General features: G+C 63.8%; 1 long non-coding RNA gene across 1 annotated transcript; it reads right to left on the bottom strand.

Moving 5' to 3' along the window:
* Positions 1–2757: 2757 nt before the first annotated feature.
* LOC123651821 lies at positions 2758–24445 on the bottom strand. Its single transcript, XR_006740777.1, has 2 exons — positions 24257–24445; positions 2758–3535 (listed from the first exon to the last, which is right to left on the bottom strand). It is a non-coding gene; the product is annotated as an uncharacterized LOC123651821 (long non-coding RNA).
* Between the last annotated feature and the right edge of the window lie 480 nt (positions 24446–24925).

Genomic DNA, 24925 nt, shown 5'->3' with positions numbered 1-24925 from the left:
AGGGAGTGGGGCGCCAGCTGGAATTCTGCGGCCTGAGGATGGCAAGCAGGAATGGGAGAGGATTGTGCGCTGGGCCCCCAGGTCCCATGTGTGATTGTAGTCTCCTGAGGCCAGTCTACCCCCTTTTCCGTCCCAGGGGTCAGCTGCTGGGATTCCCTAGCAACACGACGCCAACATCCAAAGCCTTTGGTGTCGGACCATCTTGGTTCGGGTCCCAGCTTTGTCACTCACTGGGCAAACGACTGACCCTCGATGTGCCTCAGTGTCCTTGTCTCTGGGATGAAGCAACTGAACGTTTCCAGAGATACTATGTTCAGCTTGCTGGGCACGTCTTCAGTGAGGAATAGTGTCCCTCTCTCCCGCGTCAGGCTCTCTGACCTAAATCAAGCTCAAGTGCAGAACTCTGCGTGCCGTTGCCGCGCAGACGAGAGCTTGGCCTCTGTCTGTTACCACAGCTAGCATCACCTACCCTAGCCAGCAGGCCAGAGCCGGGAAGAGCCGAGTTTGAACTCTGGCTCTGCTACTGCTCAGTGATAGCAACTCTGGGCAGGCTGCAGGGCCTCTCCTTCTCCCCCTCTGTGGGCCGGGGGCAGGGGAGGGGGTGCAGGGCGACGGAGCACCCACCTCCCAGGCAGCTTGCAGTTCTGAATGAGAGCCCCTCGCGGTGCCTCCGGTGCTGAGCTGCCCGGGGTGTGCTCATGGGCTCCGCTACAGGAGAAGGGAAGTAAGGGCGAGCTCGGGCTGCTGACTGAGGGCCTCTGGTCCAGCCCATGGATGTAGACAATCCGAAGAACCGTCGCGGAGCCGCCCTGACCACTGCAGAACACCCCCCCCTCAGTCACTGTAACCTGAGCACCCTGGTCAGGCCCCGGGGTCCTGCAGCCTAAGGGAGAGTCTCCACTCGACAGTGGCATGCAGGCGTTCCTTTAAAAATGCAGCTACACAAAGGAGTGGGACCGAAGCACGAAGACAGACACCACGAGGCTGAAGAAAAGGGCACCGAGGCGGTTTCCATGGCACCTTTATTGTTCGCTCTGCCACTGGCCAGCATTTCCATACAGTTTTCAGAGCCACACAGACCGGCAGAGCGGCCCCCCCCCCCCCCGACACCACGTTCCAGCCAAGCCCAGCCTCTCCCCGCGTCCTCACGTGGGCGCTCCGCGCTGTGTCCTCTCACGGGGAGCGGAGGGGGGAGGTGTGCAGAGCTGGCCCTCAGCAAAGCCATCCTGACCCCAGGCCGTTTCCTGAAACGTCCCCCATCCCCCTCCTCGTCTCCCCAGCAGCCTCCAGCCCCACCGGCTAAGGCATCAGGCCAGCCGAGGCTTGTGTCCTGGCTCCCTGCTGGGAGCCTCGTGACCTCAGGGACCTCTTCCTGACCTCGCAGAGCCTCCCTCTTCTCCAGGGTCCCTGCAGGAACGCAGCGACTTCAGGACCATGGAGGGTCAGGCTGCCGCGTGCCCTGGGCCCCAGCTTCCTTCCTTCCTTCCTTCCTTCCTTCCTTCCTTCCTTCCTTCCTCCTTCCTTCCTTCCTCCCTCCTTCCTTCCTCTTTCCTCCCTTCCTCCTTCCTTCCTCCTTCCTTCCTCCTCCCTTCCTTCCTTCCTTCCTTCCTCCCTCCCTCCCTCCCTCCTTCCTTCCTCTTTCCTCCCTTCCTTCCTCCTTCCTTCCTCCTTCCTTCCTTCCTTCCTCCTTCCTTCCTCCTCCCTTCCTTCCTTCCTCCCTCCTTCCTTCCTCTTTCCTTCCCTCCCTCCCTCCCTTCCTTCCTTCCTTCCTTCCTTCCTTCCTTCCTTCCTTCCTTCTTCCTTCCTTTCTCCCACGGGGACACCTGGTGAGTCGCCCTCAGGGCCAGGGGCACAGGGGCCTTTGCTTATAAAGGAGTCTGTCCCCTTAAAAGAGCCCAAGCGATGACTCTCGGAGAGCGGGGCCTCAGCCCGCACACACGGCAGGGACACCCCTGGTGGCAGACCTCTGGGCACCCCTCGAACTGAGGCAGGCGGCTGCTGCTTTCGCCCACGGGAAGGCTGGTGCTGGCCAACCCTCTTGCCAGGCCACGTGGCTGCGGCCGGGCCAGGCTGCCTCGGGGAGAACAGGGAACTTTCCCGTACTCAGCCCCCCTGCCAGGGGGAAGCCCTTCACGTGGGTGTCACCTGGAACGTTCAGACGCCCAGCGCCGTGTCCAGGCGTGTCCTCACAGCTGGAAGTGAGCTCTCACGGGGAGTCGGGGGTCACTTACCCCCCACCTACTCTGAAAAGGACCCAGGCGGCTCGCTAAGGAAGGGGCCACCCACCTACCGCTGAGCACCCCTGCTCTGTCCACCTCTCACGGCACCCGGCCGCTAAAATCACAATCTCGTCCCGAAGGGTCTCGGGATCGGAACCAGGCGCTGCCAGCTGCGCCTCCCCCAGAGTCCTTCGCCAGCTGCTCGGGGTCTCTCCCTCAGCTGTGCCCCTGCGTGAATCCCGGGAAGGATATGGTGCCTCCACGGTCTGCATGCTCACGGTCACGTCTAACTCCAAGCAAACACAGCCGCTCCACGGGCAGTCTTAGACATGCACCGGCAAGGCGCGGCCGGCATTATGGGAAATGTCCGAGAGAGAGAGAGAGAGAGAGAGAGAGGGAGGGAGAGAGAGAGGAGGTGGAAGACTCAAGGTCAGAGGAACAGGACGGGAATGACTACACAACAGGACGTCCGCACCCCAGGGGTCAAAGCGGACAAAACCAAAGGAAGCGTGAGGAACCGGGAGGGCCTCTCCACGTCTGGTTCATGCTAAAAACGGCACATTTATTAAAAATAGATATTTATAAACCTCGATATGAACAGATGCGCATGGCAAGCCGACGGAAAGGAGCAGAGCCCGGTGTCTCCCCGCAGCCCGGGGACACTGACGGCGGCTGCCTGCCCACGGCCCTGGGGCTCTTCCTACTCGGCAGCCGTGGAGCGAAGACAGAACTCGGGTCCCGGGAGACCCACCGTGCACTGCGGCCCACGGCCCTGCTCCTCGCTCTGAGGACAGGGGATCGGTCAGCCATCTGGGCGTCGGGTTTTGGCGCCCATCCGCTCACCGACGGTGCCAGAGGCCGGTCTCCTGTCCCTCCGGGCGCCCTGCCGCAGACCCGGAGTTCCTTGCTGTGGGCCGGAGTGATTTGGGGTTCATTGTGCTTTAGTGGCCGCTCCTGGCAGCAGGACGGGCTCAGTTTGGTGACCTTCTACCAAGTTCGAAGGTGCATCTGGTCGAGTGGCAGGTGTGGTCCAGTGCGAGGCGTGTAGGTCAGGCCTGCTTATGTGCTCGGCGTCCGCTCACCGGTGTGTCCGCACGCCGGGGCCCCGTCTCCGGGCCATCCCGGCACGCTCACAGCGTGGTGTATATGTACACGAAGATAATCACGACCAGGTTGAGGATGGTCCCGATGATCCCCAGCATCGCCAAGACGCTCTCCTCTTTGCTCTCTTTCTCGTGGCCCCCCCTGTCCTCGTCGCCGCCGCTCGTGAGGACCATCTTGGTTGCCAGTGTCTTTATCTTCCTCCCCAGGCTAACCTGCAGCGGGAAAGAGGCAGCAGAAGGGTTACCGCCGGGCCGATCGGTGGGCGTGGGGAGTTCATGCCCAGGGTCTAGGTCACGGGTGGGAGGGACAATCAGTCACCTAGGGATCCAACCTTGGGACTCGCTGCTCTTGGCTTAGCCCTGGCGTCCGGCCTGGGTTCCGCCCACTCTATGGAGAGCTGGCTCACCCCTCTTCCTTGGAGCCGAAAGGGAGACAGCCGCGTGGCCATCCCACTGGCACATGGCAGTGGGGTTTGCCCACGCCACGCACTGGACCACCCCTGTGCGCACCCAGTGGGTAAGGGGCATCCCTGTCGCGCCCCTCTGAGCGCTGGCTGCCATGTGGGCAGGCGTGGGTGGGCCCTGCGGAAGGCAACTTACTGAGACCGGATTGGACAGTCAGGGGAGAGGAGCATACATCGGTACGACCATTCTGGAAGGTTCCTTGGCATGGCCTGGGAAAGTGAAGAGCATGTTCTACAACAGGGCTGGGCACCTGTTCTCCTGGGTGTGCCCCTGGAGACAGGCACAGGGGTGCTCTATGAGCTGTGACAGCCGAGGACAGGAAGCTCCCAACGTGTACCACGTGTGCACAGAGGGACACATGTGGCCCAGACAATGGCCATGGCCACACGGTGGCGCAGTGTGCTGCAGGGAGGGGAGGGACTATTTCCCTGCCGGGCACTGCGTTGCTTCCGGTGTGAGGCCATTGTTCTGCTGTGACCATTCCTGTCCACGTCCACTGGCAAGCATACGTGTGATCCCCCAGCCCCGTGACCCGTTTTATAGGACTTTTTTTACAGCAAAGTTGAAAATACTTTACAGGGATCACCCAGACACTCCATCTAGTTTCCGCAATTAACACGCCCACTACACTTGCTTTGCCGGCTTCCTGCCGGTGTGTCTGTCTGTCCATCTTTCGCTCGGGTGTATTTAAAGGGAAACTGCACATGTTATCGCTTCCCCTTACACACCGAGCACGCGCCTATCGGCTGGGTCCTGCATCTGTTTGCAATGTGTGTCTTTTGAAGTAGAATTTATACGGGGTGATGGCCCATGGGCTACCTGCCCGAGAGGGCCGGCCGGGGGCAGGGGCCAGGTGCGGTCACATGTGGGCCTCAGTGGGTTCTGTAAGCAGCTTTCCCACGTGGCGGCGTCTGCTTCCTTGTTTGTGAGCCTTAGATCCACTCCCTCTTTCCCTGGGGTGACGCCAGGGCCCAGGTTTGCACGAAGTCACCGGGAGGAGAAAGCACATAAGAAAGCCACTCCCTGCTCTGCTCTGGACAGATGTCTCCCCCCAGGCACACCCTCCCTCTCTCTCTTTACAATCCTCACCCGAAAAGATGTTTTCATTGACTTTTAGAGAGAGTGGACAGGAGAGGGAGAGACAGAAACGTCGATATGAGAGAAATACATCGATTGGTTGCCTCCTGCAGGCACCCTGAGCAGGACCCAGGCCGGGGAGGAGCTTGCAACCAAGGTACATGCCCTTGACCGGAATAGAACCCGGGACCCTTGGGTCGGCAGGCCAACGCTCTATCCTCTGAACCACACCAGCCAGGGCCGCTTAGCTCTTGAACGGGTGTCTTGTTTCTTGTTCTCTTTCCTTAGCTAGACTTTGAGCCCAGAGGGGGCAAGCTTTTGGTACCTCCAAGCAGGTACCCAGCATGGACCACACGCTCAGGGGAGGCGGGCGAGGAGTGGCCAGACTGTGGAGTGAAGTGGCATTGCCCAGGGCTGCGGGGCCGGGCACAGACGGCCCAGGTCGGTCTGAGAGAGGCAGTGATGCTGCCCTTAGAGCAGAAGACCGCCGCTGCGGACTCTCAGGTGGACAGAGCGCCCGCCCGCCGGAGGCTGCGGCTCCCGGACCTAATTAGCCTCCTCCCCGGGGTGACCGAGGCAGCGCCCCTCGGGAGGAAGAGGAGGAGCAGGAATAAGCAGGTCAGCTCTGGCGCTCTCCGGGGACTCTGCGGGCCCAGCAGAGGACTTCGCCTACGCACCGACGAGCTGCCTTCCAAAAGGGAGTTTCTCAGGGGCGGGAGGCGACCAGAGCTTCTCCACAGAAACCATGCGGCTGCGGAACTGCGGGGCGGCTTCCCTGTCCAGCGGGGCCAGGAGAGCCGTGGGGGCATGTGGTTGTCTTTGGGGAAAAGGGTCTGGCCAGGGTGTGGAGGACGAAGAGCAGGGAGGAGAAGGAAGGAGGCTGGGGTGCTGGCATGAAAAACAGTAATAGGAACAGGAGGGGAGCAACACCCAACACAAATCAGAGAAGCTGAGGCCGGTGGGCAATGCAGGAATGTGCCTTCCCCCACTCACTCACTCACTTACTCGCTCATCCCTTCTTGCCCAGGGTGAGGAATGACTGCTGGCAGCCACCGGGCTCTCAGGGGGTGATCAAGTTTAGGTTTCGGTGATGGCCATGCGACTCTGTGCTCTGCTGAGCACTTTAAAGCAGGTGAATTGTGTGGTATGTAGGTTGTATCTCAACAAAGATAACTTACTTCACAAGACAGCCTTCGCAATAGTCTCTGAATATAAAGTGCAGTACATCTAGCAAAAGTGTGTAAAAGCTCGAGGAAGACTATTGGAAAACTTGACTAGCAGACAGAAGGGGAGGCCTGCGTAGAGAGGGAGATGGCCCACCTTCGTGGAGTGCCCGATTCAGTAACCTAAAGGCCCAGCTCTTCCTGGTCTGGTGAGTGGCTGCGGTCCCAGTCACGGTGTCCCAGGCTGATTCTAACGTGTACACCTGGGAGTCATTTAATTTTAGGAGAAACTTGTTTCTCAAAAGAATGCCAGTCCTGGAACGAAACCTGGGCCCCTGAGTGTGCTGAGGGTACCACACGGTCACCCAGTGCCCAAAGCCAGACACAGAGGCTCCCCCATTCTCTCCACCACTCGCTGGCTCTGGAGCTGCTGAGGCTCGGGGTAATTCCAGGGCTTGGGCGAGGAAGTTCATTCTGACCGTATGTGCAAGGATGCGCTCCCACCTGGACATTCCGACACGCCAGGAGCCACACGCGTGGACAATGGCGGTCGCTCCCTGGAGAGGAGGCTCCGCGTTGGCCTGAAACACAGTGTCCCCAGGGACCGAGGGAGGCCTGGGCTCCAGTGCACACCCCACACCCCGAGGCACCCTGAGCTGAGCCCTGCTGAGCAGGAGCAGACAAGGCCTTCGGTCCTCAACCACCTCAGGACCTAGCAAAGGGAAAAGGCAAACGGGTCACTATGGTGATGTGAGCCCAGGGCATTGTGGGAGTCTGGACCTGCCTGAGGGGCCAGCCATCCCTGGAGGAGGGGGGGGACACGATGTAAGCTGAGACCTCTAGGCCAGCTGATGTGACAGCGGAAGGGCACCCTGCCTGGGTAACAGGTGCGGAGGCAGCGAGTGCGCAGAAGGCAGCCCTGGCCAGGAAGCAGCGGTGAGTGTGGGAAGCGCTGAGGCTGCAGGCGAGGAGGAGACCAGAGCAGGGGCTCATGGGAACCAGGCAAAGGGATTCTGGGATTTATTCAGAAGAGGCAACGGGGATGCAGGTGTTCGTTTTGTATTTACTTCTCCAACTGTGCACACACGCTGTGTATACTCTTCTACGCGCGAGGTACTTCCTCTGACATTTAAAAACCACGTCACTCCTAAAATCAACCCAGTGAGGGAGGGCTGGGACAGGCTGCCCCCGCTCTGCCGCGTCCCACAGGGAGGCTCAGGGAGCCCGCGGGGGCTCTCTCCCGGGGACAGGCCCCCGGCGCCCAGGAGGGCTCCAGGGGACAAACTCCTCCACGCGTCCCCGCCCCGCCCAGTGGCCACAAGGGCGATGGCAGCCAGGGCACCGCTGGGCCTGGAGCTTCCTCCCAGAGCCTCTGAGAGAGAACACCAGGGAGCAGCCTGCTCGACAGAGGTTATTATTATCAACAACAAGCAGCTGTGTCTCGTCATCGCCGCCCTGTGCTGCACGTGGCTCCGCACACGCCTGTGGGCACGTGCCCAGGAGCGACTTTCCCAGCGACACCTGCGGGCACCACCCGCAGCTCAGCAGCAGCGCAGCATGTGGCCCAGCCGGCAGCGCCCGCCAGCCCGCCGCCGAGTTCCCCATCACCGAGCGCCTCCTGTGGGAACGCCCGGCCACTGCCGGCCCCGCAGCAGCACACACACACACACACACACACACACACAGAAGTAAGTGCTATTTCCGTTCCGGGGACAAGGCATTGAGACTCAGATAATTACCGCACACCCACACGCACCAGCACCCACACCAACACCCACAGGCGCCAGGGATAGAGCGGTGGCTAGAACCGAGGACTCATCGAAAACTGGGTCAGGACGGAACCCAGCAGCCGGTTCTGCTCGCTGACGATGCTGGTCTGGCCATTGCCGTCGGATGAGGGCCTCCTTTCCACGTTTGCACGATTTACATCCACAGACACAGCCCCAGCACGCGGGCTCCCGACCGCTCCGAGGCCATCCACACCCACGCCGGGCAGAGGCCTGTGGAGGGGGCGGAAGGCGCCTCCGCGGAGAGGGCCTCGAGGCTCCCCATCTGACCTCTCAGCCAGGGAACACGCCATCCCGCCGCCGACCACAACGTGGCCAACGTGGCCGCCGCATCTCCACGGGCGCCTGCAGGAACCCCCACCTCCCACCAGGCACCGCTCTGGTCAGCGCCCACGGTGGGAAGTTCTCACTTCACTGCTAAGCCCGTGCCTCCGGAGCTAGTTCCCGGGTCGCCTCCTGCCTGGCTCCTCATGTTAAACGTAAAGGACAGAACCCATCAACCGTCTCTGGGGATCAAGAGCAAAGGAAACGATGACTGAAGACGCTGGCGGAGAAGGCCCCGAGAAGGAATGCCAGGCGTCTCTACCGGCTCCCGCCCGGGAGCGTGCTCATCCCAGCCGCCGAGCATGCACGCAGCACAGCCCACAGGGCCGCAGGTCCTGCCTGCTTTCCTAACGGTGCGCCTACTGCGCGCCTGGCCTCTGCCGGCGGCGCCTGGGCCGTCCAGCCCTCTCCTGGGAGCACTCAGCAGCTCGGGGATCAGGGCCACATGCAGGGCTGAGGACGAACGGGACCCTCAGCGCTGTAAGGAGTTAGCCCAGGATGGCCTTCCCTGCTGGCCCTGGGCCACTCCCAATTCTTCTTTGCAGGAATCTTTCCTTAAAGGGCCAGAGAACTTAATATTTTCCGACGTGCCAGCCCCCACGCCACCCATTTTGCGCCAGGCTCTGTCTCCTAAGATCCTGACTCCCATTCCTCCCAGGATGCCTTCTGTGCTAGAACAGGACAGACTGCCCTGTCCACGCCCTCGCCGCCTCCTGCCCTCCCTCTGTCCCCGGACCTCGGGTCTCCCCCAGCCCTTGGCAGAAGGCCGTGACAGAACTCCCTAGAGGGCCCCTGCGCCCCTCCCTGGCCCCCCCGCAGGGGCCACCGTCCGCAGACTTCCCGCTGACCCCGAACGCCTCTTCCTGCGGTCACGTTCGTGCAGCACGTTTCCCCGGGGGCCCCTTCCTGGCCCACCCCTGCCGCCTTTCCGAGGAGCCGCTCCCCCCGCGGCCCGAGAGCCAGGCTCCGTCTGTCACGATGGTCCGTTCTGGAGCCAAGCCCACCGCCTCCTCCGGAGCCGTCTCCCAGACTGCAAGAGAAATACCCGGGCATTTCTCGAGTGCCCGGGGTAACTCATCCACACGACCTCCCCTCCCTCGCGGCCCTGCGGGATGCTCAGAAAGCGAGGACACTCGCCCGGGCATCGCGGAGTCGCCACGCACCGGCCATGTGGCAGCAGCCGCGTCTCCATGCACTGGAGACCCCGCTGCCTGGAGGCAGGACAGAGGCGGCCAGAGGCCCCTGCCCGGAGGTGCCCGCGATGTGGACGGGACAAGAACAAGGTGAGCTCACGTGTCTGAGCTCTGTGCCGCCTCACTGAGCACAGCTGCCCTGGGGGTCCTGACTGAGCGATGCACCAGGTGCTGCCCGGAGCCCCGAGAAAGGACGTCAGGGCCGCCAGGGGCAGCCTGCTCCCCAGAACACGTGGTGTGCCCAAGCCGCTGCCCACTCGCTGCATCTGGGCATTGGCAGGAGCCCAGACAGATGCCACGGCGAGCGGCACAGCCTGTCCCCACAGCTCCGAGCCGCAGCCGCCGACGTCCTGGCAGAGGAGCGGAGGACACGGGGGTTACGGGGGCAGGTGTGGGGGACAGGTGAGACCCTGGCCGACAGCACCGAGGACCCACAGAGCCTCTGACAGGGAGTGGCCACCATGGAGCAGCCCCTGCCCCGGCAATCTCTCGTGTGGTGAGGTGAACTGTGTCCCCCCAAAAGATAGGTTCTCGTCCTCACCACGGGTACCTGTAACTTTAAAAATATATATATTTCATTGATTTTTTTTTTTTTTTTTTTTTTTTTTTTTTTTTTTTACAGAGAGGAAGGGAGAGGGATAGCGGGTTAGAAACACTGGATGAGAGAGAAACATCAATTAGCTGCCTCCTGCACACCCCCTATTGGGGATGTGCCTGCAACCAAGGTACATGCCCTCGACCGGAATCAAACCCGGGACCTTTCAGTCCGAAGGCAGGCGCTCTATCCATTGAGCCAAACCGGCTAAGCATAGGGCACCTACAACTTTCTCTGAGTCTGTATAGATGTCATCGAGTTACGATGAAGTCATACTGGGTTAGGGGGCCCCAAATCCTTATAAGAGAACAGAGCGGGAGTTCGGGGACAGAGACAGAGAACAGGCATGCAGGGAGAGGCACGGAACGACAGAGGCAGAGACGCAAGTGATGCAGCCTCGAGCCAAGGAGCCCGAGGGTTGCCAGCCACCCCCAGAAATGGGAGGGGCGAGGCAAGGTCCTACAGGGAACCTCCCGAGGGAGCAGGGCCCTGCTGACCTGACTCTGGATTTGTGGCCTGATGGAGCAAAGCAAGGACACGTGACCACAGAGCCAAGACCAGAACCCCCCTCAGCTGCACAGGCTGTGCCTCATGGGCTGGGCACTTGGCAGCAGTGGGACCCCCATTCCCACCCCCAGGACCCAGGCGGGGCTCCCAGGTAGCCAAGCCTCTTCCTCGCCTGTCATTCCGCCACGAAGCCCCGCCCACCCCCACAGGGCGCCCCTGGCTGGGCAGCCGAAGGGCTTTCTACAGGAAGCGCCACGTGTGCCTCCGTCTGTGGACCAGGGCGCGTTGGTCTAAAGGCCTGGGGTTTTCTCCGAGACCGGAATCAGCACTCCAAGGCACGGCCACTCTGGCGGCCGCCCCGGGGGGTGGGCCTCGGGGTAGCGGGCTCCCTGCAGAGCCGGGTGCTCAGGAAGCAGCCGGTGTGGGCGCCTCTGCACACGCCAGACACCCGCTCCCTGAGAGCGTCTGCCGGCACAGATGTCTCATTTGCAAATGTTGGTCCACACCGCAGGCTGGCAGGAGGGCTGTCTTCCTCAGTCACAGGCTGAGCCCCAACCTTGCCCAGCTCCCACACGCTCCCAGACTCCGCCTGGGCCCCTGGCCGGTGCCCGCTGCCCTGGGCTTCCAGGCCTGGCTGAGCCGACCCCTCCCCCGCACCGGCAGAACACCTGTTTGTCCCGCAGTTGGTGTGCCCATACCACAGGCTTCCTCTGCCAGGGATGGAACCCCACCTCCCTCACCACAAAGCACCCTTTTCTAGGGCTCAGCAACCTGGAATGAACCCCACCTTCCCCTGGCTCTCTGTGCCAGTGGACAGGGCCATCACTTCCTGAGGCAAGCTGTGATGGGGCCCCTAGGAGATGGGGGGCTGGGCTGTAGCCAGCCTGTGGTTACTGACCCCCCACAGCCCCCCGTACCCCCAGAGTGGGCCCCCCCCCCCCCGTGCCCCCAGTGTGGGCCCACACATGAGGTCAGGGCACAGACCAAAGTCCTAGTCATCTTTGGCAAAATGAAAAGTCCAAGAACAATACATGATTTTATATAACGTCAATTAATTAAGATTATTGAATGGAATTTAGAAATAATTTATTTTCTAAATCCTGGTGTTAAGGGCTTCCTGTTTTTCTGAGTGCGCATCCTATGATGATGCTAACGGAGGGCAGGTTACAATCTGACTCTCACACCAATTCCCCGACCACAAGCTTCCTCGCCGTGTGCAGCCAAAGCCCGGCCCCTGCAGCCGGGCCGTGGGCCGGGCCAGGCATGGTGTGTGGCGGCCACTGCTCTCCCAGCGCCCCATGCCCTGCCCAGGGGCCCGCCCATCACAGCTGGGGAGAGGCAGCTGGCCCTTCCGAGGGACCCGGCCCGCCCGGCCGCAGGCCAGAGGGCCCACCCCAGCCAGACCAGCTGCTGGTCTCCGGGGAACCGAGACCCCAGGGAGATGCACTGACAGGTGAAGTAACACGGGGTCCCAGCCCACTCCTTGGCTGTGGGCTCTGAGGGGTTGAGAAAGCCCAGGCTGCCTGTGTGTGTGTGTGTGTGTGTGTGGTGAGGGGGATTCCCCAGGGGGGGACCTGGGGCTCCAGAGAGAGAGGAAGGGAGATGCCTTGGCTGCCGAGGACTTCCCAGTGTGCGCCTCTCCCTCAGGAGGCCACGGCTTTGCTCTGGTTTCCGGGTCGGACCCTCCCCTCTATTCCTGTGGAGTCTTCTGTCTCCGCCCCCGAGGCCCACGCTGGCACAGGGCGATGGCGGAACACAACGTTTCCAGACGGATGAGAGTTTGATCGTAAGCTGGGTTGGAGGGTGTGAGTCTGGGTCTTGCCAATCAGGGTGCCTCTGGCCTCGGGCAGCGACCGGGAGAGGGGAGAAGCCGGCCTCGGAGCCCCGCCTCTGAAGGCTCCTGGAAATGACCGAGCACCTTCCAGGGCTCTGTGCTCTGAGATGAGCCGAAACCAGACGGGCAAGTCTCTGCTCAGGTCCCGCAGCCAAGCCCGGCCCTTCCCTGCAGGCCCGGGGAGACAGGAGGCCCAGGACATGGGGACATTCTGTTCCAGTTCCCGGACTGGCCCCGGGGACAGAGACAAGAGCCGGTTCCGTGCAGGGGAGGAGGGTGGCCTGCAAAGGATGAAGAGTGGAGCAGTGTGGGCAGGGAGAGAGGGAGGGGGGAAGAAGGGGAGGAGGCAGGGAGGGGGGAGGGGGGAAGAAGGGGAGGAGGCAGGGAGGGGGGAGGGAAGGAGGGGGAGGAAGGAGGGGGAGGACAGGGAAGGATAGGCAGGGAGGGATAGGCAGGGAGGGGGATGGAGGGGCAGGGAAGGGAGGAAGGTAGGCGCATGTCTCCATTAGCTGGCAGCAGGCACAGTGCCAGGGCCCATGAAAATGTTTCCATTTCTTATAAAATCGGAAGGACAAAGTAAGACCTTTCACTTAGAAGAGACTTTTGATGTGTTTCCAGGGAGGAAGTGGTCCCTGGAGGCAAAGTGCCCAAGGCCCCAGAAAGTGAGGCCTGGCCCGGTGAAGGCCTGGGAGGCCGGGGGAGGCCAGGGGAGGCCAGGGGGTACGGAGTGGGGCGGCCTGCATCAAAGTCCCCTTGAATGGAACACATGGACCCGGGCTCACACAGCTTCTTGGAGAGGACCCCAAACTGGTGAGGGGGTCCCCTGCACGGTGAGGGGAGCCCTGCACGGTGAGGGGGGGACCCTGCACGGTGAGGGGGGGCTCTGCACGGTGAGGGGGGCCCTGCACGGTGAGGGGGGACCCTGCACGTTGAGGGGGGCCCTGCACGGTGAGGGGGGCCCCTGCACGGTGAGGGGGGAACCTGCACGGTGAGGGGGTCCGTGCACGGTGAGGGGGGCCGTGCATGGTGAGGGGGGGCCCTGCACGGTGAGGGGGTCCGTGCACGGTGAGGGGGGCCCCTGCACGGTGAGGGGGGCCCTGCACGGTGAGGGGGTTGAGGGGGGTCCTGCACGGTGAGGGGGGCCCTGCACGGTGAGGGGGACCCCTCCTGGCGGGGGGAAGGGGTGCAGGAGTTGACAGAGCTCCGGTTCCTGCAGCCAAGGTGCTCAGGACCCCACCCCGAGTCACATCCCCCCGCCCCCGCTAATGCCCCCTCATGCGAGGCCCTAGCCCTGCGGTGCTTAAAGCGTGTGACACGGTTCACCTCCTTCTGCCACACGGGCTCCCGGGGAACAGACATGCCGGAGCCTCCTGATTTCTGAGGCTCGGCCACAAGGAGCCACGGACACCTGCTCCCGCTCGCCTTTTCTTAGGACAGACACGGGGCCTCGTCGGAAGGAGCCCCGCTGGGCCGGCTCCCCGTGCTCCCGGCCGTGTGCACGCTCCCAGCCCGGGGCCGGGCGGGGTGTGCGTGAGGAACCTTCCGGATGCCTCCAGTCCCAGCCGCTCTGAGCTCACGGGAGGCTCAACTATAATAGAACAACCCCGCTGAGCCCAGCCCCCGGACCCGGGATAAAAATGAAGACGAATAGGGTGGGAAGCCACCGCGTGGAGACTTTCATACGCACAACCAACAGCCTCTGAGCCTTAGTTTCCTCATCTGTGGAATGGGAATAACAGTGACTTCTTTATCACGCTGTTGTCAGATTAAGTGAAAAAGTCAATGGCAAGGCCTTCCGCCCAGGGTAAGCACCGAATGTGAGAATGGTGGCTGCCATCCATTGTTCTTATGGCCAAAGCAGGGCTTGGAAAACGAGCACAAACTGTCCAAGAATCACACAGTGAATTAGAAGCTCCAAGGTTTGACCCGGAAAACAGCTTCAAATAAAACAGCAGGCCCCCGGGAGCGGCGGTGAGAGCCACCAGCCTCACGGAGTGACGGGCTCTCCACCTGGGGGCGCTGCGTCCCCCCCAGGGAAACCAGAGGGACTGGGGTCACCGTGAACTCACAGAAATCACCACTGCACCCACACATCTCCCAAACGGTTAGCACCCCAGCCCAGGAGGGTCGTTTCATCGTCTGCTCTCCTCTTTCCTTCAGACACGAGCAAACCCGGGGTGGACCTGTGACGTGTGCGGGCGGGGAGATCACGTCTGCTCCGAGCTGCAGTACGCAGGAGCCGCTCCAGACTGCGTACCGAGCACACGGGCTCTCCAGGAGGGAGCCTAACCCAGGGAAGTCCGTCCAACCCCCACGCCGCGCAGGGCCGAGGACGGGCCAGTACTTGTCCAGAACGGATACAGCCTTGACGGTTTTACTGCTCTGAGGCGAGCCAAGCCAGCAGGGCTGCTGCGGCTCCTCGCCGTTAGGGAGAACCTGCTGAAGGGGGCAGACGTGCAGCCAGGAGAGGCTGGCGGGTTCCCATGGCCCCAGCCCCTTTCCTGGCCCCTGAGCCTGGGCAGAGGGCTCGGTGAGCTCTGTCCGTGGTGCTGAGGTCCAGGGGCCAGGCAATGCACAGGTGAGACACAGAAGCAGATGCCCCAGGGCAGTTTAGGCTAAACTCCGGGCACTACCTGGAGCTTGGAAAGCCAGGGTGACAGGCTTTCCGGGACAATTTAGGGGCTTTATGCCACCCAGGCCTCTGAGCAGGGCCTCGGCCTCTCCTCTCTCCATGCCGGATCCTGAGAACACGTCGGCTCCCTCCTGGCATTAAGCAGCCACAGGAGCTTCAGCAATCAAACGGATGGCCAAGGGCCAGAGCACACACCGCAGGGTGTCACGCCCAGCGCCCTCCGGCCCCGGGGTCCCGGGACCCCAGCTCCGGGCTGGTGTCCGGGAGGAAAGGCAGCGGGACCAGAAGAGAGTCCCCCGTGCCCGCCCGTGGCCAGGCGGCGCGTATGCACGGTCGGTCTCCAGGGCGATGTCTGCCAGCACGGCCTCGGCCGGCTCCGGGGCTACAACTGCCTCCAGCATGTGTGTGCCCAGCCCCCAGCCCCCCCCCCTCCCCCGTGTGACCCTGGGCCAGGCGCTCCCCTCGCCGGGCCTCCCCCTTTGCTGACCCAGAAAAGGGGCCGGGGAGAGGGGAGCCGCCTGCCTCTCTCTGGCCCACATCCGGGCCGGGAACTCTCCTGCAGGCGCCTTCTTCCAACCGCCCGGCTGCCGCGCTCCGGGCACGACTTGGCTGCCAGCCTGGCCCGGAGAAGGCTCGTCGCCAGGACAGACACCCCAGAAGTGGCTCAGAACTTGCCCGCTGGCCCGCGGAACAGGTCTCTCTCTCTCTCCCTTTTCCCCTTCGCAATGGGCAGGTGGAGGTCAAGGACGGAGGTGGGATCCCAGGGACACTCTTCCCCGTGGACCACGTGCCCCACGTGCCCCGCCAGCTCTGCAGGAGCCGCCCGCCGCAGCGTTTGTTCATTTCCAAGCAAACGGGCACACGCTCCGGCTGCCGACACTGACCCCCTTTCCCGCCCATTAAGCCGGCGCCCTGGATTCTCGGCTGCGGATGTAGGTCTGGGGCACCGTGTGGAGGCCAGGAGCAGCCCGAGTGCGCCCGCAGAGGTCCAGCTGGGGCACTGCCCGCTCCATTTCCTACTGGCCCGAGTCCACGGCGGCCGGGCAACAGGTGCCAGAGCCGCACTGCCTCGTTCCCGCCGGCCCCGGGGGGGGGGGGGCGGAGCGGGGTCTGGGCAGCAAAGCACCCAGTCGGTACAGACCAGTGAAGCCGGTGCGGCCAGCGGAACAGGGCAGAAATCGCACCCACAGGCAAGCTCATCCCTCACAGCGCGCCGTCTGCGGCCTTTTACACACCATCCCTGCCACGTGGAAGCTGCAGGGACCACCAACAGGACCGTCTTTCTAAAACCCACACTCACCGCAACAGCTCCCTCGGCTCCCCACAGCCTGCAAGACGCTCACCTGGCACTCAGACCCCTCCGGTGGGGGCAAAACGGCCACCCCTGAGCTTCCCCAGCCGGAGGCCACAGCCAGCGCCACTCGCTCCTCCGGCCCCAGATGCCGCATTTCTGCCTGACAAGCTCCTTCCTCATCGCTCAAGGCTCATGTCAGTGCCTCCAGCCTCCCCTGTCCACGCCCATCGTCCCCTCCTCTGCTTCCCAGCTTCCACCCTAATTAGCCACAGGTCGTTACATAACACGCTCCCCCGGCCGCCTCATCTGCGGAGACAGGGAACATCTTGTTTACCTCCCGCCCCCCCACGCCACCGGCCGGCCTCTCGCCGGAGGCTGGGTCACGTCCCGGCCGCACCGGCAGAAGGCGGATGCTCAGAGTGGAACGGTCCTCCCTGAGGTTCGGGGAGGGCACCCCCCGGGGGACCCGGAGGAGGTGAAGTCCTCACGGCCTCTCTCAGGCCGATGCCCCGCAGGGCGGGCTGGCTCTGTACTGCGCCATGTCCTGACCTCGTATCCCGTCTGCCACCTCCTTGTCATAGACCTGCACCCCGTATGCCCTCGGCTGGCCCTGCAGGGGAGCCCACCAGACGGCCCCTCTCCCGCCTCCTCACCAGGAGGCCCCCGGTCCTAAGCCCCGTCTGCCTAGCCCACACAGCAGCAGGGTCACTCCCGAGAAACTGGCCACCGCCCTTCCCCTCGGGGCTGGAGAGGCCAGAGGAGCACGGCCAGGCGCCGCCGGCCCCTCTGCATGGGAGAGAGAGCAGGAGTCGGAGACGAGGCCCGATTCCCCGGGGGGCACGTCTCCCGCGTCCTAAGGGGCCTGGACGGGGCCTGGCCAGGGCTGGCGCTCTCGGGCATTGGTGGAGGAAGAGAGAGGGGGGAGGGACGGTGGGACCCTTGGGTGAGCAGCGGCTGAAGGAACTGTGCAGCGAAAGCAGTGGGGGTAGAGTTGTGGGGGGCGGGGGGCTCAGTCTACTTCTAGAAACTTCCTCTAAAAGCAGTTTCTAGAATGATGTGGACAACCTGCTCCAGAGGGGAGCCGCCCTATAAAATGGTGCCTGGAGTGAACAGGGCTGCCCCGAAACCTCTTGTGCTGCAGTGCAGGGGCTGAGATCGCCCCGTGAGCTGGAGAGCATCGTCTGTCTGTCTGTCTGTCTGTCTGTGAAGGGGGCCCAGGCGGCGTGGGGCAGGACGGCGGCTCCCTGGGGCCACCCCAGCCCCCAGCCCCCGCCTGGTCAGTCCCCGGTCCCACGGGAGCTCACGGGGGGACGCCTGGCGGCCAGGTGGCTTTAGGCCAGCCCGAGGCCGTGTGGCTCGCAGGGGAGACGCGAGGGGCAGGGAGCAGACAGGCGGTCAGCGCTGGGCCGGACGGTGCGGGCGCCGGGGCTTCTGAAAGGCCCTGCCACTGCTCTTGGGGTTCGGGGAGCACGGGGAGCTCTGAGCAGGAGGGGTGGTCTTTGGAAGGGCCCCTCAATCCTACCTGAAAGCAAACCACCAAGGGCAGAGGGGGGCGGGTGGGGGGAGAGATGCAGACGCCTGGCTGGGGGTGGGGTGCACAGTGCCCGCTGGAGGGGCCGCCTTCTCAGTATTTGGGGGCGGGAAGGAGCAGGAAGTCCCCTCCTGTGGGGACTGTGGCTCTCGGGGCTCAGAGGTGAGAATGACCCCGGAGGGTGTTAGAAACCGAGGTTCTGGGTCCAGGAACCAGAGCCGGTGTTAGTAAGCTCCCGCGCTTTCCCAGGCTCAGCCTGAGGCCACCCTTGTCAAAACGCTGCGGGGACCCCGTCCCTGCACCTGACGGCCAGGAAACCAGCAAGGGCGGCGGAGGGAGGGGGCACAGCTTGTCCCCTGGCACCCCGGTGAGATGAGGGAGAAGGCCCGGAGCCCAGCAGGGCACCTCGCTCTCCTTGCTCCAGTGCAGCGGCCACGGCTAAAGGGCAGGGGGGCCGGGCCTGTGGGAACAGGAGCCGCGGCACCTTCTGTCCCCCAGGGAGCCCGGGGCCTGGGGCCCAGAGCAGAGGGGCAGCCTGAGCCTTTTTGAGAATCTGCTGACAGCCAGCACCTGCTGAGGGGTGGCCGGTGGGAGTGGATCCCAGGGATGAGGCCGGACCGGGAGGCACAGCTGAGGGCGGAGAGGGCTCCAGGCCGGCACAGGTGGACAGAGCCGCTCTCAGGAGCAGGCTGGAGGGCAGCAGCCCCAGTGTAGGCGCGGCATCGGCATCCGCAGGGGATTTCCCCAAGGCAACGCGGACCTCTACGGTCCCCTTTGGTAACCACGCGCGTCTTTCTGCTCCTGCGTTCCGCACGGAGAGCACGGTGCAGGCTTCCACGCCCCCCTGAGGCATGGCCTTGCAAAGCTGGGCTTCCTTCTCCAGCAGAAGTCCATACGCCGCTCCCAGCGGGCCAGTGAGAACGACTCGCATCCATTGGTCACAGTGCAGTCTGCTCCTCAGGCACTTCTACTTTATTTAAACATATAAAACTTGCTGTGTTCATTAAAAGGTGCTTCTCAGCCTGGCCAGTTTGCTCAGTGGTTAGAGCGCCGGCCGCTAACCAAAAGATTGGGGTTTCACTTCCTAGTCCGGGGCACATACCTCCACTGCAGGCTTGATCCCCGGTCCAGCGCATGTGGGAGACAACCCATCAACGTGTCTCTCTCTCATTGATGTTTCTCTCTCCCACCACCTCCCTTCCACCTATCTAAAAGCGACAGAACCCAAAACCGGTTTGGCTCAGTGCTAAAGCGTCGGTCTGCGGACTGAAAGGTCCCAGGTTTGATTCCGGTCAGGGGCATGTACGTTGGTTGCGGGCACATCCCTGGTAGGGGGTGTGCAAGAGGCAGCTGGTTGGTGTTCCTCTCTCATTGATGTTTCTAGCTCTCTCTCTCTCTCTCTCTTCCTTCTTCTCTGTAAAAAATCAATAAAAAATATATTTTAAAAAACAAACAAATAAATAAATAAATAAAAACGACAGAAAAATATCCTCGGGCGAGGATTTAAAAAAAAAAAGGTGCATGTCAATATTATCCCATTTCCTGTATCAAAAGGCATAAAACAATCTCCAGGGGGAGTCACGTTCAAGGCCAACATGGACGTGAGCGGTTAACTGTGGCCGAACGAGAGGGCTGAGGTCAGGATAGCACTGAGACCGAACACCAGGGGTGACGGCACGGGAGGCCTGGGGCGCCTCTGCTTCCCGCCTCGGGTGCTACGTGAGGCACCTTCACAGGCCGGGCGGACTGCCCTGGGCCCCGCGGCTGGGCGCACCGGCCCGCTGGCCCCGCACCGGGCCGTGCTCAGGCTCTCGTCAAGCCCTCAGGCAAGTCCGCGGCCGCCACTTGGTGCACCGGAGGCTCCACGGGGTCGGCGCTCATTCACACCTGTCAGAAGCGCACAGGAGGACAGCGCAGAGGCAGTCCTCGGTGCGGGAAACGGACGCCACATCCAGTAACTGCCCACCGCCATCGCCGGTCAGAGGCGGGGCCTCCTGCCTCCCTGCCCCCAGAGGCCCGTCCAGGTGGGCAGGCCCCTCGGGGAAGGTCAGTGGGTGCTATCTGATGGGGTGGCCCCCCGGGTCAGACAGACAGAAAGGCGTCTCTAGTCGTGGCTGGAAACCTCCCCCCTGCATCCCGGGAATTCCTCGGCGCTGCAGGAGGGCCTTCGCCTCCTTCCGCGGGCTCTTCCTCTCCCTCCTCCAGCCGGAGCCCGGGCGGCATCCTGGAGGAGGAGCTCCGCTCTCACAGAAGCTCCTGCTCTGTGACGCTGCCTCAGTGTCCCCCTTTGGGACGTGCAGGCGAGCAACGCCTTCTAGAACATTCCGAGGGCCAGCGGGTCACGGCTTCCCTCAGAAGTGACCAGGCCTGAAGGAGCCAGTTCAGCTCCACCCCCACCCCAGCACCCACCCTTTTGGGGTACCAGTTGGCTTATATCTGAATATCTTTAAACTATAACACAGTGGACACAAATTTTAAAACAATCAAATGGCCTCGCTGGTGTGGCTCAGTGCCTAGAGGGCCGGCCCTCACAGGAAACCAGCCCTCAGGTTCGATTCCCGGTCAAGGGCATGTATCTGGGTTGCAGGTTGGATCCCTGACCCCCGTTAGGGTGCGTGTGGGCGGCAATCAATAGATGTATCGCTCTCACATTGATGTTTCTCTCTCCCTCTGTCTCCTCCTCCCTTTCACTCCCTCTAAAAAAAAAATCAATGGAAAAAATATCCTGGGGTGAGAATTAACAAAACACACACACGCAAACACACACACACACACACACACACACACCCCACAATTCAATGTCCTCACGGAAATCCCGGGGGATTTGAAAGTCTCTCGATAGCCAGATCACCCCCATCTGTTACGCCCGCTTCCTCTGGGTGCCGAGGTGTTACCGAGAAGCTCTCTGGATGCCAGCAGTGGTGGGAACAAGGTGCCAGGGTGCCGGGAAGCCCAGCAGAGTGCACCCGAGATGGGGCGAGGTCCTGCCACTGGGAGATCGTAGGGGTCTGGGCAGCCCACTCCCGCCCTCGGAGCTGGCTCCTCCCGAGAGCAGGAGTTGGTGGTGAGGACAGAGTTTAAGGACCCGGCTCCCTTCTCCCACCCTGTCCTCTCCTCCCACCCCATCTGACAGCGGCTGCAGCTGCGAGAAGAAGCCTCACCCCAGACCCAGACCCCGGGCCTCAGGCTGCGGGCAGCCTGCACAGAACCCCGCACAGCCACCAGTGCCGCCCCGAGGACTGCTCCCAGGCCCGGCCCCTGCTCAGTGCAGGCGCTCACGCAGGGCTTTCCACTTCCAAACAACCGCAGATAGTCACCGCAGACTTCCCTCCTCACCTCCAGGAACAGCCCGAGACGGGCGGAGACTCCGGGTCCCCTGGACCGCCAGCGCGCCAGCCCATCGACCTGCATTACATAACGGCGGCCTCTCGGGCCCTCGCGGGCCCCGGCTCACCCCGGCCCTCCAGACGTGGGCCCGAGACTGACTCCCCGGGCGAGGGCTTCCTGACGGGGACGCCGGGACGATCGCCTCTACGATGCAAGTTTGACTGCCAGCCGCCCCCCCCCCCCCCGCCCCCCGAGTCCCCACTCAGGGTGCGGCGAGGCACCCCCTGGTGGCCCGCTCCTCGCTGTTTGTGTGGCTGTCTAATTGAAGCCGTTACGTAACCGTACAGTATGGAGCACCCCGGCGCTATTAATAACCAGCTGCACCCACACGCCAAGGCCTCGGCCAGCTCCCAGCTGGAGGGGATCGCCTGGGGCTGACTTACACGCATGCACAGAGACACAGCGACACACGCAAACCTACACGCACACTGCCTGTGTGTGCACGGAGACAGCGACACATGCAAGCATACACGCACACTGCCTGTGTGTGCACCAAGACCTACAGCGGGGCGTACCGTGTCCCCGGCCGCCAAGCCAGTGAACAACAGTCAGAAACATCTGCAGGGCTTTCCGGCCCTGGAGGCTGCGGTTTTCCTCGGCACCCCTCACGGCACCCAGGCCGAGGGCTGGCACCGAACACAGGTTCCAGCACCAACCCGGACACTCCTGGGCCGGGCACGCCAGCTCCTGCACAGGAGTCGGAATGAGGCTGCTGCCGAGGGCGGCGCCTTGCCGTTCCTCTCCGTGTGCGACCCAGACCCGCCCATCCTCCCCCAGCAACCGAAGGCACCCGCGGCGGACTCCGCAGAAGGCCCTCTGTGCGCGGAGGGGAGAGCCACGGCGTGGAGGTCTCCCGGGGAAAACGTGGGCTTCCCACAAAGCAGCACCGAGGAGGAGGATGGATCCCGGTGGCGCATGTTTACGCCGGAGCGGAGCGGAGGATAGATGGCAGCGCGCGGGTTCATTATGAATGGGAGAGCCGGGCAGGAGGGAGGCTCTCCTGAGCAATCCGGTTTGGATACGTGACATAAAAACCACCCTTCCGTACGTACCCCCTCCTCCCCAAAAGAACCCTAAGGGAGACCGGTTCTCCGCAGTGATTTCCATTCGAAACCTCACGGGCTCGTCAGGAGGAGCTGAGAGGTTGACGTGCCCACAGGAGGCAGCACTTGTCCTCAGCCCCCACGCACTGGCCAAAGGGGAGCTTTGCTCTGGTTCGGTGAATTCCAGTCACAAAGTGCACCGAGAGCTTAGTTTCTGGGAAGAAGGTGAGACGTGTTCATGTCACGTGGGACTCAGTAACCCTGTGAGAGCTTCGTCACCCCACGCTGTTAACACACCTAGGACAGCCCCACCAAGGGCCCTGGGTCAGGAGGATGTCTTTAACTGTCACCAACAGGCAAAGACGGAGCACCCCGTGGCCACCGCCTCAGACAGTCCCTCTCACCGATCACCAATATCGCCAGCAAACCACAGGGGGAGGGGGACGCTCTTCCCTGGCCTGACTGCCGAACCGAGGCTTCACCAGTGCCGCTGTGCGGGGCTCTCTCCGGGAGGGACAGGCAGGCGCCCCGCCGGCAGCTTCCCAGCCGCTGGACGTCCAGCTGGTGCTTTGTGTGGCCTCCGTTCCCGGGAGTGTCCTCTTTCCAGGTGAACCGCCTAACCTCCTCCTCGGCCGGATCCGGCACCTCGGGCCTGCCACAGCCGTGGCGCTGGAGCCCAGTAAACGCCCACCGAGCACCGTCCGGCGGCACCTCCTCTGGTGCAACCTGAACCTCGCGGCTCCCTCCCCGCCACGGCCTCCCCGGGGAAATCAGCAGCCCATGCGGAGCGGAGCCATCAGTGCAGGGATGTGCTGACCGGCGCCCGCCCCAGCCCAGGCTGGCAGCCCACGCGGGGCCCACCCTCACAACGGCTCCCGGGGGGCGTCTGAGAGGCCATCGGGTCCAACTCTGCTCCTCGTACCTACCAGACAGGCGAGGCCCCGGGTGCTGAGCGGCTTTCCCTGCGACACGGACCCTGCACACGCGTGCAGACGGCCCAGCCCGGTACGTGGTGACCCAACCGAGGAGGCGGCCGCTCAGCCTGGGCCAGGGGGTTCTGCATGGCCTTCCGTCAGGGCCCATCCCACCTCCCCGAACAGCCCTGCCCTTTCCCTCCGGCCTGGGCGGTCCAGGAGGCTTGTCAGTGGGGACCGAGATGAAATGCCGTCAGAGCAGAGTCCTGCCCGTGGCCATCGGGCCCGCCCCGCTCCTGTTAGGTAACCATCTCCATGCTCACACGGCCGGGAAGGGAGCCTCCGTCAGCCCTCGCCCCGCAGAGTGGCCAGCACACGGGTCTGAGGCAGGCATGTGCGGGGCACGCACGCATGCCAGGGGCACACCGGAGGCAGCAGACACTGCCCTTTCCACCCTCCAGGTGGCCGGGAGGAGCAGGGTCCCGGGAGGCAGCAGGCAGGGAACATGCTATCCTCCATCGCAGGGAAGCAGCTGCCCACTCAGTCCCAGGGGGAGGGTCAGCAGGATGGGAGGGAGGGGTGGACGGAGACCGCGGGCCCAGCCATTCGCTTCCTCTCCTCACACAAGTGTTTGCACACACGGGGAGCCTTGGGGACCAAGGGGCGGAGGAGAGGAGGGGCGGCGGGTCTGTGACAGAGGGGTCAGGCGGGGGAGAGGAGACAGCACCCCGGATCCCAGCCTGGTCTCCCACCTCATGGCCTTGTGACCTTGATTAAGCCATCCAACCAATCTCCCTGGGCCTCAGTTTCCAAATCTGAGCCATGGAAGGAGGGAGCCTACCTCCTGGGGTGGTTTCCATGTGCAGGGCCCAGCACAGCCTGGACCCCCATGACGGGGTCACCAGGCCTGAGCGCCCCCCACCCGCCCCGGTGCACAGGCACAGGAGCCTGAACCCAGGAGCCTGAGCCCAGAGGCGTGCAGACCGCCTCCTCCGGACCAAACAGGTCTCCCTGCGGGGCCAGCCTGCCGCTGGCTGCCCTGATGGCGGAGGGAGCGCAGGCGGGTTTGGAGGAGGAGATCCAGGGGCTCCATCGGAAGCCGGGGCTCCGGGGGGAGCAGGGCAGGGGCTGGGGGCGGCCCCGGCAGGGCAGGGGCTTTGTTCCCGGGCGGCGCAGGGCCTGGCTTACCGAGCAGCGCATCCGGAGGCGGGCGGGGGGTGCGCGGGGCACGCAGGAGCCACAGCCCGGCCCCGGCCCGGGGCGCGGGAGCCGGAGGACGGCGAGGACGGCGAGGCGGAGCGCGAGGAGGCGGCGGCCGGCTCCCGCCTCATGCTCCCGGGCGGCGCGGGCTCGCGGGCCGGCGGCGGGGGCTGGCCGCGGGGCGCGGGGCGCGGAGGGCGCTGCTCATGCCGCCGCCGCGCAGACGGCGAGCCGGGCGCGGGGCCGGGGGCTGCGGGAGGCGCCCGGCTGCTCAGCCCCGCGCGGGGGCCCGGCGGGCGGACCTCGTGGCGGCAGCGCCGGGGCGGAGAGAGCGTGCGGGCGCCGCGCTGCCACCCGCGGGCCGGAGCCGGGCGCCCAGGGACCGCGCCGGGCGCCCGCAGGCGCGGAGCCCAGAAACTTTAGCGCGGGGCCGGCCCCGCTCCGCCACAGCCCGGCCCGAGCGCCCGGCCGCAGGAGCAGCGCGCACCGGGGAGGCACCGGCCGGCGCGGCGGGCGGCGGTGAGGACCAGGGGGCTGCGCAGGAGGCCGCAGTCTGCGGGGAGGGGTCCCGCGCCTCCCGCCGCTGACGCCGCGGGCTTCCCCGGCGCCGGCTGCGGAGCCAGCCGTTACCTAGCGACCCGCCCGGAGCCCCGCTGA

The sequence above is a fragment of the Pipistrellus kuhlii genome, unplaced genomic scaffold (assembly GCF_014108245.1).
Source record: "Pipistrellus kuhlii isolate mPipKuh1 unplaced genomic scaffold, mPipKuh1.p scaffold_m20_p_85, whole genome shotgun sequence".
In the NCBI taxonomy this organism is placed as follows: Eukaryota; Metazoa; Chordata; class Mammalia; order Chiroptera; family Vespertilionidae; genus Pipistrellus; species Pipistrellus kuhlii.
This window is presented reverse-complemented; position numbering and strand designations above follow the sequence as displayed.